The sequence below is a fragment of the Erithacus rubecula genome (assembly GCF_903797595.1).
Source record: "Erithacus rubecula genome assembly, chromosome: 1".
NCBI classification, from domain to species: Eukaryota; Metazoa; Chordata; class Aves; order Passeriformes; family Muscicapidae; genus Erithacus; species Erithacus rubecula.
Window position 1 is genome coordinate 32,867,815 of NC_136658.1, and position 13,891 is coordinate 32,881,705.

Here is a 13,891-nt window from a genome sequence, read left to right on the forward strand (position 1 = left end):
TCCTGTTTCCCCTGTCTTTTCAACCTATAAATCTTATTTCTTCCTTCTATAATGATAACCTAAAATTGCCTCTTGGAATTTCTTTAAAAACACATTTTTTTCCCCTCCTTTAAACTAGATTTTTAGAGCTGTGATGTGTTTCTGCTCACCATCATCTGTAGCAATTGAGAGTACTGCCAACTAAGCAAATATCCCAGTCAGTTTTACAAGCCTTGTTACCATGCCTGGATTCTTTACCACCACAGTAGCTTCTCTTTTGCTTTTTATCATACATGTATCCAGTAGTTCAAGTTACCTCAATTTCAGTTGTGTACATGACAATTGCAGAGGCTCTGAGGAACTTGGGCTAGAAGGGAGCAGCAGCACACATTAAAAGGAATTTTTTTTTTCCCTTTGGAGGGAAGCTAAATAGGTTGGGGAAGAGAGTAGTTTGAAAAGGTGGTTCAAAGCTGGAATTCTTATGTGCTTGCTGGAGTTAGCTGCTTGCAATAAAATTGTGCAAGTCATTGTAAACCCTCTTCTCGGAGAGAAAACCAGTGACTTTTATAAATCTGCTTTTAAAATTAAGACTTAAGGTAATGCTTTCATTCAAGTTCCTTGCACAGTGCTTTGCAGGATGGGTGGATTTGGGCTTGAGTGCCATTTCAGGGCAGTGCTCATGACTGTTGCCTTGGAAAGAATAAAATCTTTAAGTGCTGTATAGAACCTGTCCAGCAAGAAGTCATCACCATAGCCAAAAATCTTCTTACATTCTGACTTGTGGTTTTGATCTTCACCTCTTTTACCTGCTAAGAAGATAAAAATGCACTGAAAAAGGGGAAAAAAGTCTATTCTGTTCTATGGATATCTGTTTTCAGTCACATGTAATATAGAAATTCATACAGAAGGAGCTGGAAATCAGTACAGAGCTTCTACAGAAGTCTTGTCTTTGCTTTACACAGGCTCTGTTAGACATGAAATCTCTTTAGAACTCATATGACAATTTGCTGTGCAATAGGAGCTGTTGTTTGTACATTGCTTTATACTTGGTGGGAGCATGCTGTGCTGGAGGGCAGCAAGGCTGTGCTTGTGTTTGAGGGGATAAATGGCAAACTGAAACATGATGTGAGGGAATTCTTTATTTTGCTAAATAAAAATGCCTTATGTTGAGTTTTGAATTACAAGTAGTGTTTTTGGGTAGACTGCCCATTTTGTTAAATAACAAATGGTGCTAGTCCAAATAGTTTTGGGCAAAATTGGGAAAATGAAAGGAATGAACAAATGTGAAATGTGCCTTACCCCCATAAGCACAGTCTGTTTGCCTCATACCATCTCAGTTGTCGAGCTCTATCCTAAAGGAAAATATTTAAGTATATGTGTATTTGAGAAGCTGAAAATGCAGTCTTTTTTTTTTGTGACTGAAACACTTTCTGGATTGTGTGTCATGACCTTGAACACCTGAGTGTAACTAGCTGTAGCCTTGAGACTACTACTAAGTCTCCTAGTCAGGATGGAAAATATTTGCTCTGTCACATCCTTTCAACTTAAAGCTGTGTGGCATCCAGCAGTGCCAGCCTGTTCTTCTGTAATACCCAAAGAGAGCAAGTCTTGCTTGGATTTTTTCTGTTTTCCTTTTCCAGCTTGCCTTCAAATTCCCCTTTGGCCCATGCTGTCTCCCTTGCTTACAACCATCCTCATGCACAACTCAGTGCTGCAGCTGAAATTATTGTGGGAATCTATTTATCTAGTACTTGATACAAAGTGACCTCCTTTTGGTACTTGTAGCTTGTAAATGAAGGTGTCTGCAGTCCTGTGATCCAAATTAGTTATCCATGTGTTGTCTCATTACCTGTAGCTAATTTGTATGGGCACCCCTGATTATGGATGAGGTTTGTGCAGGAGCACAGTTTTGCTGATGTGATGAAGCTCACTGGTGCTGGGGGCTTTGGAAGGATGTGGCCCTTGGTCCACACACACAGCCAGTGTTGGAGGGCAGTGTGCAGTTTGGTACACAGCTGCTTTTCCAAGAAGATAAGGGAAAGAGTTTGTGGCTTTCCTTAGAGAAAGGGCTGCTTTCCAGCCAGCTGCCCATCTGTGAAGGTGCAATGTCTGCTCCCCTCCAAACAATCACACTGGATGGGGGTGTTGAAAAAGAACCTCACCCACAGAGGAGCACTGCTTACCACACTGTACAATAAACATTATTCCTTAGGGTCTTGTTGTTCCTTCTAGACAAGAGTATTGCACTGAAGCCCAGGAGTGGAGAGCAATTTGCAGGAGGGGAAGGGCTAGAGACAAACCAATGAACTAAAACCTGATAGTGAAATGAGTGATGTGAGTCTGCTGTGGAGATATCCTCAGCTTCCCAGATTTTTAGTGTGCAGCCAAAAACAAAAGGCAGTGTGGCTGGAAGGAGCAGGCTCTCTGGGGACCTGCTTTTGAAGTTACAGCCAAATTATCTCCCTATATTTAGAAAATCTGCTGTAATGAAAGATATGTGATGGTGGTCATGCAGGCAGGGTGCAAGGTGGTTTGGAGTGAACACTGGGATGTCTTTGCTGCTGTTACCTGTCTGGCAGATGAAAACTCAAACATCCATGGTTCTGGCTTGCTTTGAGATCACAGGAAAACACACCCGTTGTAAAATGGTGTTGGCAAGAAATGGCATGGTGATGCTGAACGTGGGAGCAGAGGAGGGGGGCTCACACTGCTGCCAGCTTCTCCTTGCCATGCTGTGCTGGCAGCCTCCCCTGGGAGCTGGTGGCTGAGCCCTTATGGGACTGAGACTCCCCTTGCAGCTAGTTCAGGCTCCCTTTGGCAGGCAAGAAGTCACCACATCCAAGAGCACATGATTTTCATTATCCGCGCCTGAATGTCTGCTGGGGCTGAATTGCCTGGATCCCCTAGAGCTGCTCAGTAAGAAACAGCAAACATTTTCCCTGGGAAGGAGCAGCTGTTTATATATAGTGTACAGTGGGTTCAAGAGTGATTATTAGGAAAACATTCCTTTCTAGTCATAAAAAAGGGCATTTTTGTTGTTTTCTTTCCTCTAAAACAGTCAAGTTGGAGAGTCAGGGATTTTCATTTGCCATGACAACCAATGAAACTGCCGAGCCATGTGATATCTTTATCCCTCCTATGATTAAATCTTTGTTAAAAATTTTTTAAGGTCATGATGCTAACAGTTAGGAAATATCAGGTGTTGTTTGCTTTTCTCATGTAGATAAGTCAGGATTTAATTTGCATGTTTTTATTTAAGAGCTGTAGAGAGTTGGGGGGTATTGATATTTCCATGATTTATGGTAAGGATGGTATCTTAGTTCAGAATTGCTGTATTGTACTGAAGTCTTTCCCACTTTGAGACTGGACCACTCAGCAATAGCACTGTCTCCCACAGGACAAAAGCTATCATTGGACTCATCAGTGCTGCTGAGCAGTGATGATATTCAGAACCTTGGAGATGTTGGTTTACACAGGATACAAATGGCTTAGAGACTGTATGAGCCAATAAATCTTTCCCTGTTCTTATGCCAGGACAAGGTTTTGTAAAGGCAGAAAGTGTGAGGGATGTGACTCTTGGTGTTTGGTCCATGTGAGCTTCCCTTGTCTCTAGGTTGGAGCACTTCACACTAACCAAGAGCCTGGTGGTGGTGGTGTCAGCAAAGCTGAGTGCCAGCATTTATCCTCTCTTTTAAAAATTGCTATCTTCTATTTAGGAATTTCCTCAGGATGCCAAATATAGATTGAACACACACACACACACAAAAAAAAAAAAACCCTACAAGCTCAAAGCTCAACCCCAAAAGCTGCTCTGTTGCTAAGGAATAAAAATAGGTGGTCACAAACACAGTGCTGATGTGCCAAGTTGTGTCCCCATGACCATGCAGCTGTGAGTGCAGGTCCCTGTCCCAGTGACAGCAGTGCCCAGGCTGCACACAGCATGTTGGCATCAGTGTCTACAAGTGACTGGCTGCTGCTTGCTTTAAAGAAGAAAGAGGCAGTAACTTCCTGTTTCCTAATCTTAGTCCCAAAGAGGTAAAAACTTCAGAGGGTTGCTGCCAGACATAGTAGTAGTACAGGAAGAAATACACGTTTTTGTGTGCTATTATCTATAGTACAGCAATATCTGTACTGGAAGAGAGATGGGATATGTATTTTTTAACAAAAGCACTGTTCTTTGGGAGATCTTGGGCTATGTCACAGAGTTGCTGGTCATTGATAATATCAGAAGGGTGAATATTAGCACAGCAGAAGCTTCTTCTCTTCAAATGCAAATTTTTCTCTGCAGCTCTTTGCAATAATTTATTAAAAGGTGTGGCTGGAGATGGAGAGTAGCTGAGCTGGTGTAGAGGTGTGCAGAGGTGCAGATATGATTTATGTGGGCTGGAGAGCTGCTGTGGCCAGTGCCATCTTTTCATGTGTGTGTGCATGCACATGTGATTCTTGGTTTTGTGGGGCCCTGCCTGCTTAGTTCTCAAGGTACTGCTTGCTGCATCAGCTCTAAACAATAAATCTCAACGACCCTTGAACACAATTTTTAAAACAATGTTTTCAGATTTTGTACTTCTGGGTGAGCTGTTTGACTAATGTCCCTGCAGCAGTAGGAGGCCTGGAGCAGAAAGCTTCTGCTAAAGAGCTGCCTTTTTGTGTTTAAGGATTTGTTTTAGTGCCAGATTTACCCCCTGCAGTTTCTTGAATTGCAGCTGGTCCAAAGCTGAGATGAGGTTTTAACAGCAGATAGCTGTCCTAGAAGACTAAATGTACATTTGCAGTGGTTTAAAGTAAATTAAAAATACTGTAACCACCTGAAACTATAAGGGGAACTGAAACTAGGCTATGTCTTAGCATGTGATCCAATATATAACCAAAATAAGAATACTGTTCCTTACCTTCTGATGAGACCTGTCATATCCTTATAAAAATCTTACTTGGGAGCCATGATATGACGTTACTGAGATACTCGAGATAGTAAACATACTTCTTTACAAAATTAAATTCTGTGACCCAGGCTGAAAACTCTAATTCTGCTGTTCCACCCTCAGGTTTTGTTTTTTTTCCATCTGGATTGGGTCCCTCCTGCAGCTGTCTGGAGCAGGCAGAGCTGGAAGCCTTCCCTTTGGAAACATCTTAAGCCAGTCCTGAAGCTACACCCAAGTCTCTATTGTTTCTACTTTCTTCTCCCTCTGAACAATTTGTTTTTGTGAAACATCTGCTGCTCTGGCAGACACCCACAGTTAAAGCTGTAACGTAGTGTTTCTTTGCAAAAATGCAAAGAATATTCCCTGCCAGATCAGTCACTTGCCAGACAGGATAGCTGATCCCAGCTGAGGGGTTTCCATCAGATGAGACCATTTTTAGAGGGGAAGATTTCTTGGAGGGCACATGCAGTGCTTGAGCAGGTAGTGAAGTTCCATTAGGAAGCTGAAGCATTGTGTGCATGAGTATGCCTAGTACAGGTAAAATGTGTTTCCCATGTGGAAATAGGAGGTGGTGAATTGAGGACCACTGGGGCAATAATCAGCCTAGGAATAGGTCAGAACTCATCACCCCAAACTTAACTTCAGTGGCAGAGAGGGCCTCTGGTTGAGATTCCAAGCTCATCTTTGGACGCAAACTCCTGTAACACTCATCTGTATTTTATTCCTCCTATCTTATCACTTCATGCTCAAAAATGCTATCCCTTCTAGATAGCAAACCTTCCCTTAAGAGGCATAACAGAGGCAGAAATGCTGAATTGCATAAATGCTGCCTTTGCTGTTGTGGTGGATGTGCAGCTCACGTGTGGCTCATATACGATGGTGTGTGTGCTTGAAGAGGGAGTCTCCAGCTGAAACACAGATCACTTCTTTATTTCCTAGTGTAAGTTGAAAAATAACCAAGCAAAGAACTTTTTCTCTTAGCAATCCACCTCTGGAGTAGTAGGTTTCCCTTGAATTAGGGGCCATGCCTTAGAGTTTTGCCTGGGAGTGACAGCCACCTTCTTGAGTCCCTGGGAAGAAGCTGCTCCTGTAACCCAAATTTAAATGACTGACTGAAGATGAGTTGCTTAAACTTTGCAAATTAATGTGCTGATAACTTTTTGCTTGTTCCTGGATGAAGTTCCTTTAAAGAATTGTCTTGAGGAGGCTGCTTCACTGCCCTTCCTATTGTAACAAAACGTGTGAGAGGAGCTGTTTAGGGGTTGAACTCCTCTCAGTGAAGATTACTGTAGATTCCTAGAATGGTTTGGGTTGGAAGGGACCTTAAAGATCATCTGGTTGCATCTCCCCTGTTATGGGCAGGGAACCTTCCTCTAGATCAGGTTACTCACAGTCTCATGCAACCTGGCCTCAAACACCTCCAGGGATGATTTTTCACAGGTCCCTTCCAACCCAAACTATTGTATAGGTCTATGATTTTTGTCTTTATTTTTCTTTTCCTCTGATGCTGGTATTGCTAATATATTACTATGACAATATTTAAATTACATATTTATAATATATAAAAATATATATTTAAATACATATTACTTTATATATCAAAATGTATTTTGGAATATATTTATATATTCTATCTTCAGACTTCAGGTATGATATCTCTGCCCCGAGCCAAAAACATTTGTTAGCTCTAGGGCACTGTTGATTTGGCACAGCCTGGCCTTCACCAGTGGCATGGCAGAGGAGCATCATGCACAGGGCTCCATGGAGCCCACAGCCCGAGCTGTGAGGTACCAAGCACAGCCCAGACCTCATACACCTGAAATGCAATTAGCTGAGGTTTAATTACTTATTACTTCTAATAGATTTGATAGAGAAGTGATATAAATCCCAGTAAATCACAAGCTTACTTAAGCAGAAGTGAGGAGATTGAAATAATGGCTTATCTTTTCAATTAAAAAGCATTCTTGCTAAGTAAAACATTATTAGTTTTGGGGTTTTTTTCTGATTTTGTTCGTACCACAGACTCTGACACAATGAAAACAAGATGGTCAACAGCAATAAGACATGTCACTGCAGTTAAAACTCCATAAAATTTTCTTGGATAGTCTGGGTTATGAAAGTGTGTCTAAGGCACATATTCATATTTCACAATACATTTATGATTATGTCACTGCTAAATGGCATAGTTACACTTGTGCTAATCCTGCACTTGCAACCTCATTTGAGTCATGATGTTCCTGCAAATGCTTTATTGAAATTCTTCAGTTATGATAGCTTTTCTCAGCTAATCTTCCAAGTTTTTAGCAGAACCCAGTCACCCAGTTTCAAAACTTTTCCAGTTATGATCATGGTGCCACTCTCCTCTGCCAGCCCAGCAAACCAATGCATCAGGAGATTTCTTTGGTTTTATATATTTGACATGCACAAACCTTTGTGCTAAACCAAGGATTTGTTTCTGCACTGGCTTTGCCTCCCTGTGAGTGCAGCCTGCACTTCACTGGGGGTTGCACTGTCCCCAGAAACCTCCTGGGAGACGCCTGGGGTTCAGCCTGGTCCTGCACCTGCTTTCTAAAGACACAAAATCTCACCTAAGTTGCTGATGGGTGTCCCCATTTTAGTGAGTCAGGTCTTGGTGTGGGAGCTTTATTTCACCTAGAGAGCTGGACTTAGTAAGCTTTCTTGGCTTTTCCATGCAAGATATTCCTCTTGGCTGTAGTTTAAAAAAATAATTTTGTTGGTTCCCCACCCCCACCCTCCCCCCCCCCCCCCTTTTGGGAAGAGGCTGTTGTTTTTGAGTGGATGAAACAGCATTTTTTGGCTGGATTTCTGGCAATTCAGTTTTTTCCACACTTGGAAATCAGCCTGTCTGCTGTGCTGGCTGTAACTGCTTCAACACACAAAAGCGTGTTGCTGCAGAGTGTACAGCCTGGTGGTCCCAGGATGTGCTAAAATGTAGCCAAGACCAAGGGAATGTTGTTTTGGACATGGAGTGTTGTCCCCATCTCAAGCATGTTTTAAGAGATGTTTATAAAAGCATGTGTTAATATTGCAGCAACTTTTTTACAGTGAAAACCCAGATTCTGATGGTAAATGGAGTGTCAGGCTGTTCTCATGCTTCTGATGATGGTGTGAACCCTGAGGGTGCTGGTATGTGGTTTGGTCAGACACCATTGAGGCATTGTGCATGTCAGCAGGTTTTTTTAATCTTAAAGAAATTAATTTTCTATTTATCATTTTGTAGCTACTGCTAATAATGTAACTCATTATTCCTAAGTAACACAGAAATCTGATTAGTTTATCTGTGCGAGGAGAACTATTATTATTAACATTTCAATCTTCATATGTGTGTGATGGAATATAACTTGCTGTCTGCATGTGATATTTAGCACTTCCATGGCCATTCCCAATGCTGATGTGCACAAATGGCTCTGGGTCTCCTCTCCCTCCAGGAGATGACAAAGATAGATGAGGACACTGCACCAGGCAAGCTGTGAGTTGCCTGATCTCTCCTCAAGGGTCTTTGGTGGCTCTGAGATCCACAAGGATGTGTCCAACCCAAACCCATCCTTCTACCATTCACCTGAAAAGGATTAATGATGTGTGTTAGTGCTGCTCTTGACACCAGTAGCAGCAAAGGCCCCCAGAAGACTTCACTCAGAAGTAAAGAGGCTGGACACCAACAAAGCCTTTTCACCACCAGGGGATGCCTGGAATATGTGCAAATCCAAGGCTTGTTCCTGAGTGTGAGGTCTGTGAGCTCTGTGTTAAGCCAAGCAGGGAGATGCAGAGGGCAGTCTGCAGGCAGTGACCTCTGGTGTCCACCATGGCTGGGGTGTCTTCTGTTAAATGGCAACACCACAGCACAGCATCCTGTTCTCTGGAGCTCTGACTCCAGGCTCTTCTTTGGGATGATATTGGTGCTGGATTTACTGCTTGTTCTGTGGTGAAGCAGCTGTCATTGCTGGTTGGTGGGTTCCTCTGTAGGACCTGCACAAGCTCCTGGAGGCCAGCTCATTTGTGAGCCATGATCTGAGTCAAGTAGTTCAGTGAACTTCGAGTTTTCCATGGTGGCAAAAGAGGTAAGGGGAAGCTTGTGTGCGCTGTGGCCATTGATCTTCCTTTTATTTATAGAAGTATATCTGTGGGATAAAACATACATCTGACTTGTACCTTCTCAACTTGCTTGGTTGCTGTAGGAGAAACATGCTAAGTGAAGCATTGAGGGGCATGAATCTCTCCATATAGGGTAGGGCTGTGGTTTTCATTATCTGGTTTTTTGGGGTTTTTTTCCCCAGATGCACTTTTTAAAATGTGCCTAGACTTTAGAATGATTAGCAGCTCATCAGGCAGTGTTGCTGGGTCTGCTGTGCATGGGGAAGCCCCATGCCTCCCTGCACTATGTGCACAATTGCTTGATGCCTCCTGGAAGTGTTGGATGGATTTATTGAGTGCTGTTGGGACCTTGTCCCTTTCTTGAAGTGATATGTTTAGGATTGCCAGAGCACAGGCTATTGGATTTAGCTCACCTGCAATGGCAAGTGTGGTAGGAGGAGCTGAGAGATGTCAACCCCAAGTGCCTACAGTGAACCTTTCTCCCTTGATTTTGGAAAAGACATTCCAGGAGTTTTAATGCTGCACCATGCCAAGAGCTTGCATCCCATGCACTTGTGGTTTTGCCACCATCAGTGAGGAGGCATGCATGATCCAAACTTTCTTGGGAATTAAGTCCTTCTTAATTTTTCTAATGTGAATGGAAGTGAAATTAAACCCTGTAGAGATGAGGAGTGAGGAAAGTGGGCAAGGAAGCAGAGGGAAGTCCAGCCTGCTTATTTGCAGAGGGGCATGAGCTGGGCTCATGCCTGCTGAGTGCAGGAGCCTGCTTGGGTTGGCAGGTGCTTTGGAAACGAAAATATTTTATCCTGAGTTACATAATGCAGCAGCATGTCCAGACCTGAATTCCCTGCAATTTTCTGGCCTGTGAGGAATAATTTTCTGCCTGAAATCTAAGCCTTAGCTTTGAATTTTGTGGCTCATATGGCGCATGCAATCAGTGTAATCTCTGTATACGTAACTACTGCTGTTTGAACTTGAGATGTTTGGGTAAATTTATTTTTGTTTATAGCTGTTGGATGATGAAGAACATAAAATGGTTGTTTATTAAGAACTATATAAATACATCAAAACCTGCCTACTGGTTAGATCCAGCAGGTGAAAAGGCTGCAGATCCTTCTCTAATTGCAGCACTAGGTTGTAATGGGGTTTTGAGGTGGGATAGAGCTGAGGTGCAAATTATCAGCATGCCTGGCTTGATATGGCTTTGGTGTTGATCCTTAAATGGGGAGAAACCTTTGCAGCTGTGGATAGTTTGTTTTTTGTTCTGTTTCTCACACAGCTCTTTATTGGGTAGAAAACTGGCTGGATGGCTGAGCACAGAGAGAGGTGGTGAATGCAGTTACATCCAGCTGGCAGCTGGTCCCAAGGGCTCAGTTTTAATATCTTTCTCAGTTTAATATATTTATCAATGATCTGGAGAGAGGATCAAGGGAACCCTCAGTCAGGTGGCTGGTGGCAGTAAGGTGAATCACATCAAGTGGAGTGGGAATGTTGATCTGCTGGATGGCAGGAAGGCTCTGCAGAGGAATCTGGACAGGCTGGATCTGAGGCCAAGGATCTGAACCCTCTGTATGAGGTTCAGCATAAGTGCTGGGTGCTGCACCTGGATCACAGGAAGCCCAGGCAGCATTACAGACTGGGGACAGAGTGGCTGGGAAGCTGCCTGGTGGAAAAGGACCTGGGGATGCTGGTCAACAGCAGCTGAACATGAGCATGGCAAAAGCAGCCCACAGTTTCTGCATTCCCTTTCTGATGTCTCCAGGGGAGCAGGAACTTGTTTGTACAAGCTTGGGTGAGAGAAGGAGAGGTGGAAGTTCCTGGTCCCTGTGCTTTTGGTTTGGGTGGATCTCGCTGGTCTTTTGGTTGGATTGGAATTAATAACTGGAGAATATTGAGAGCATTTATTGCACTGTCTTGCCCAAACAGAAAAACACTGAGGTTCTGGAGCATGTCCTGAGAAGGGCAGTGGAACTGATGAGGGGTCTGGCACAGGTCTGATGAGTGGCTGAGGGATCTGGGGGTGTTTAACCTGGAGAAAAGGAGGCTCAAGGAGGACCATCTCATTCTAGAGCAGCCTCAAAGGAAGCTTGTAGTGAAATAAGGGTCAGTCTCCTCTCTCATGTGGAAAGCAGTAGGATGAGAGGAAGCATCAAGTTGCATCAGGGGAGAATTAGGTTGGGTATTAGGAAAAATTTCTTCATTAAAGGCTGATGAAGCACTGGAACATGCTGCCCAGGGAAGTGGTGGAGTCACCACCCCTGGAAGTGTTTGAAAAACACATAGATGTGTGAGGTAGGGAAATGCTTTACTGGTGGACCTGGCAGTGCTGAACATGGTGATCTTAGAGATGTTTTCCAACCTTAACGATTCTATGAACCAGTGAAAACCAGCTAAGTGTAAAACATGTCCTGCTGTCCTTCAACTGCATTCCCACTGATGGAGCACCTCTCCAGGTGGTCACCCTGCTTTGATTTATCCCTCCTGGTCTCTTATTCTGTGTGTGGGGTTGCATGATGGAGTGAAGCAGAGCAGTGGCACAGATGAAATAAAGCCCCACAAAACTGCTCCTGTGTGAGGCTGGCAGGAACAGCCATGGAGACTAGTTGGGATGCCAGCTGCATAAACTGCCTTGGGGAAAAACAGCTGTGAAACCAAATTTTCTGCTGTGCTGCCAGCCTTGGACTCTACTCCTGCTTCATCTCATGACAGGGCATGTCTCTGTGCTGTAGTGCTTGTGATTTAAATGAATGTGGTGAGGGGTGGCTGAGGCATGGACTGGCATCACATCTCTTGCTCTCACTGCAGGGTCTTTTCTCTTCCAGAGGGTGGGACAGGCAGCTGCATCCTGAACACTTTAAACCACTGCAGGGATCTGAGGGAGAGCCTTGCACCTGCAAACAGAAGAAAAGAGAGGGGAAGAAAAACCCAAACCCACACCAAAAAAACCCAAGAAAACAAAAACAACTAGAGAAGTTGTGCTGTGTGTCTGCTTTGGGTATTTAAGCATGTAATTCAATGTGTGCTGTATTGCTGAGATGCACATTCCCCAGCAGTAAGTGGGGCAGAGGTTAAGACACATCTTCTCTGGGGAGAGGGGAGGGTAGTGTGAGCCTGAGTCAGCAGCAAAGGTCACTTGGCTGCAAGGCTTGGCATGCAGAAGGAGAGGATTTCCCAATCCTCTGGCCAGTGCAGTGTTTGTGTCCAGCACTGGCAGCGTGCTGGGACAGTGTGAGCACTCACAGTGGGGTGATGGGTGGTCTGCTTCACCTGCCCACTCTGCCTCACAAAGCACTGCTCATTCTTCCTGGCTGCTTGCTTCCCTTGCCATGCCCTGGCTTCTTGTATCTCTTCAGTTCTGGCATTTCAGCTCATCATTGCATGTTTGTTTTATGGTCTTGGCTCATCTTTCAGTTCCTGTTTGGGGTCATTATCACATATGATTAGTCCTAGAGCCTAATGAAGGGGATCAGACATAACTCTAGGGTATGTCTGAGCCATTTAGCATTTCTAACCTCAAAGATCTGCAGACAAAGTTTATTTTTAAGCTTCCCAAGAAGATAAATTTGAATTTTGGATTGTTTAGGGTGCAAGTAATGGAACTGAAATCTCCCTGGGTGGAACATACCCTCCGGGGTATGAAGAATCCCAGGAATAATTATGCAGTTCTGTGTTAGTGTCATTAGTCTTGAAATAGCTTCGGCCATGAAGAAAAACGTGATTATCCAGCAAAAGCTAATGTGAAACCTTGAAACTTTGTTAACATTTAGCCTTCATTTAAGAGCACTGTCAATGTGTGTTTCATACTGCTTTTGTTATCTAGTGCCACTCTGGGAAAGCCGGTCACAGAGGTATGAAATGGTTACACAACTCCAGAAAATAAAAAAAGAAAATAAAAAGGTCCCACTCCTTCACTCTACTGAGAGAGGAAGGATTTGCAAGGACTCGTGTGCTGGAGCAAGGTGAAGTCAGAGCATCCTCAGGACACATCCAGCTGCTGCTGTTTGTGGCACTGTGCTGCACTGTGTTCCTGACCCGGTGCAGTGACCCGGGTGCAGTGACACGTCTGTGCAGTGACTCAGCTGTGTTCCTACTAACCATCTGCTGATGTGCTGCAGCTCATTAGTCACTAATTGGTGTGGTTACCCTTTTTTTAGGCTGTTGCAAAGGCCAAGGGCCACATACATGTGAAGCAGCTGAGTCAGTCTTCTCCCTCTTTTGCCCTCAGGTCCACCAGGCTCTGGGTGGTGCTTGGAGAGCTGTTTCAATGTTCACTGCCAGGCAGAAACAGACTGTCTCAGCTTTATCTTGTATTCTCTGATTGTTTGACTTGAGCCTATCACAGCTGTTTGGTGGGACTGGAGTCTGTTTCTGGAGCCTTCTGGTGTGTGTCACAATGACAATGGAGACAGCACCCTGACTTTGGACTGAGCATGAGAAGCTGGTTTCTCGTTCAACCCAGCCTGCATTTGCTCCCTTCATCAGCTCTGTAAAAATCCTCTAAGCAATCTAGGGATTTACTGAGGATAGCACTTATTCACAATATATTTTTGCCTCCATTCCCCACCCATCTGCCCCATACACTGACCATCTTTGACTCTATCACCTTGTTCTTTACCTAATCTACAAGTACTGGTGTTCTGGTTTTGCCTTACACAGTATTGAACTGATAACATGTAAATATGTCTCTAGTCTGATATCTTGAGGGCAGGTCTTTAATACCATGTGTAATACCTGGATCCTCCTGGATATAGCTGGATTTGGGCACTGTCCTTTGCTTTCTTGTCTCTGAGTTTTTCTTTCTCCCTAAAATCTCCATCTGAATCTCTTCTGGCTGTTGTTGCTTTCTTTGGAGTTACAGACCCCTTTTCTGGGCCCAGTTG

At 43.9% G+C, this 13,891-nt stretch overlaps 1 protein-coding gene across 2 annotated transcripts in view; it reads left to right on the forward strand.

Annotated features, from left to right (window-relative positions):
• Positions 1-13,891, forward strand: part of RAB30 (RAB30, member RAS oncogene family) — a 46,986-nt gene that overhangs the window by 15,515 nt on the left and 17,580 nt on the right. The gene's annotated exons all lie outside the window — the stretch shown is intronic.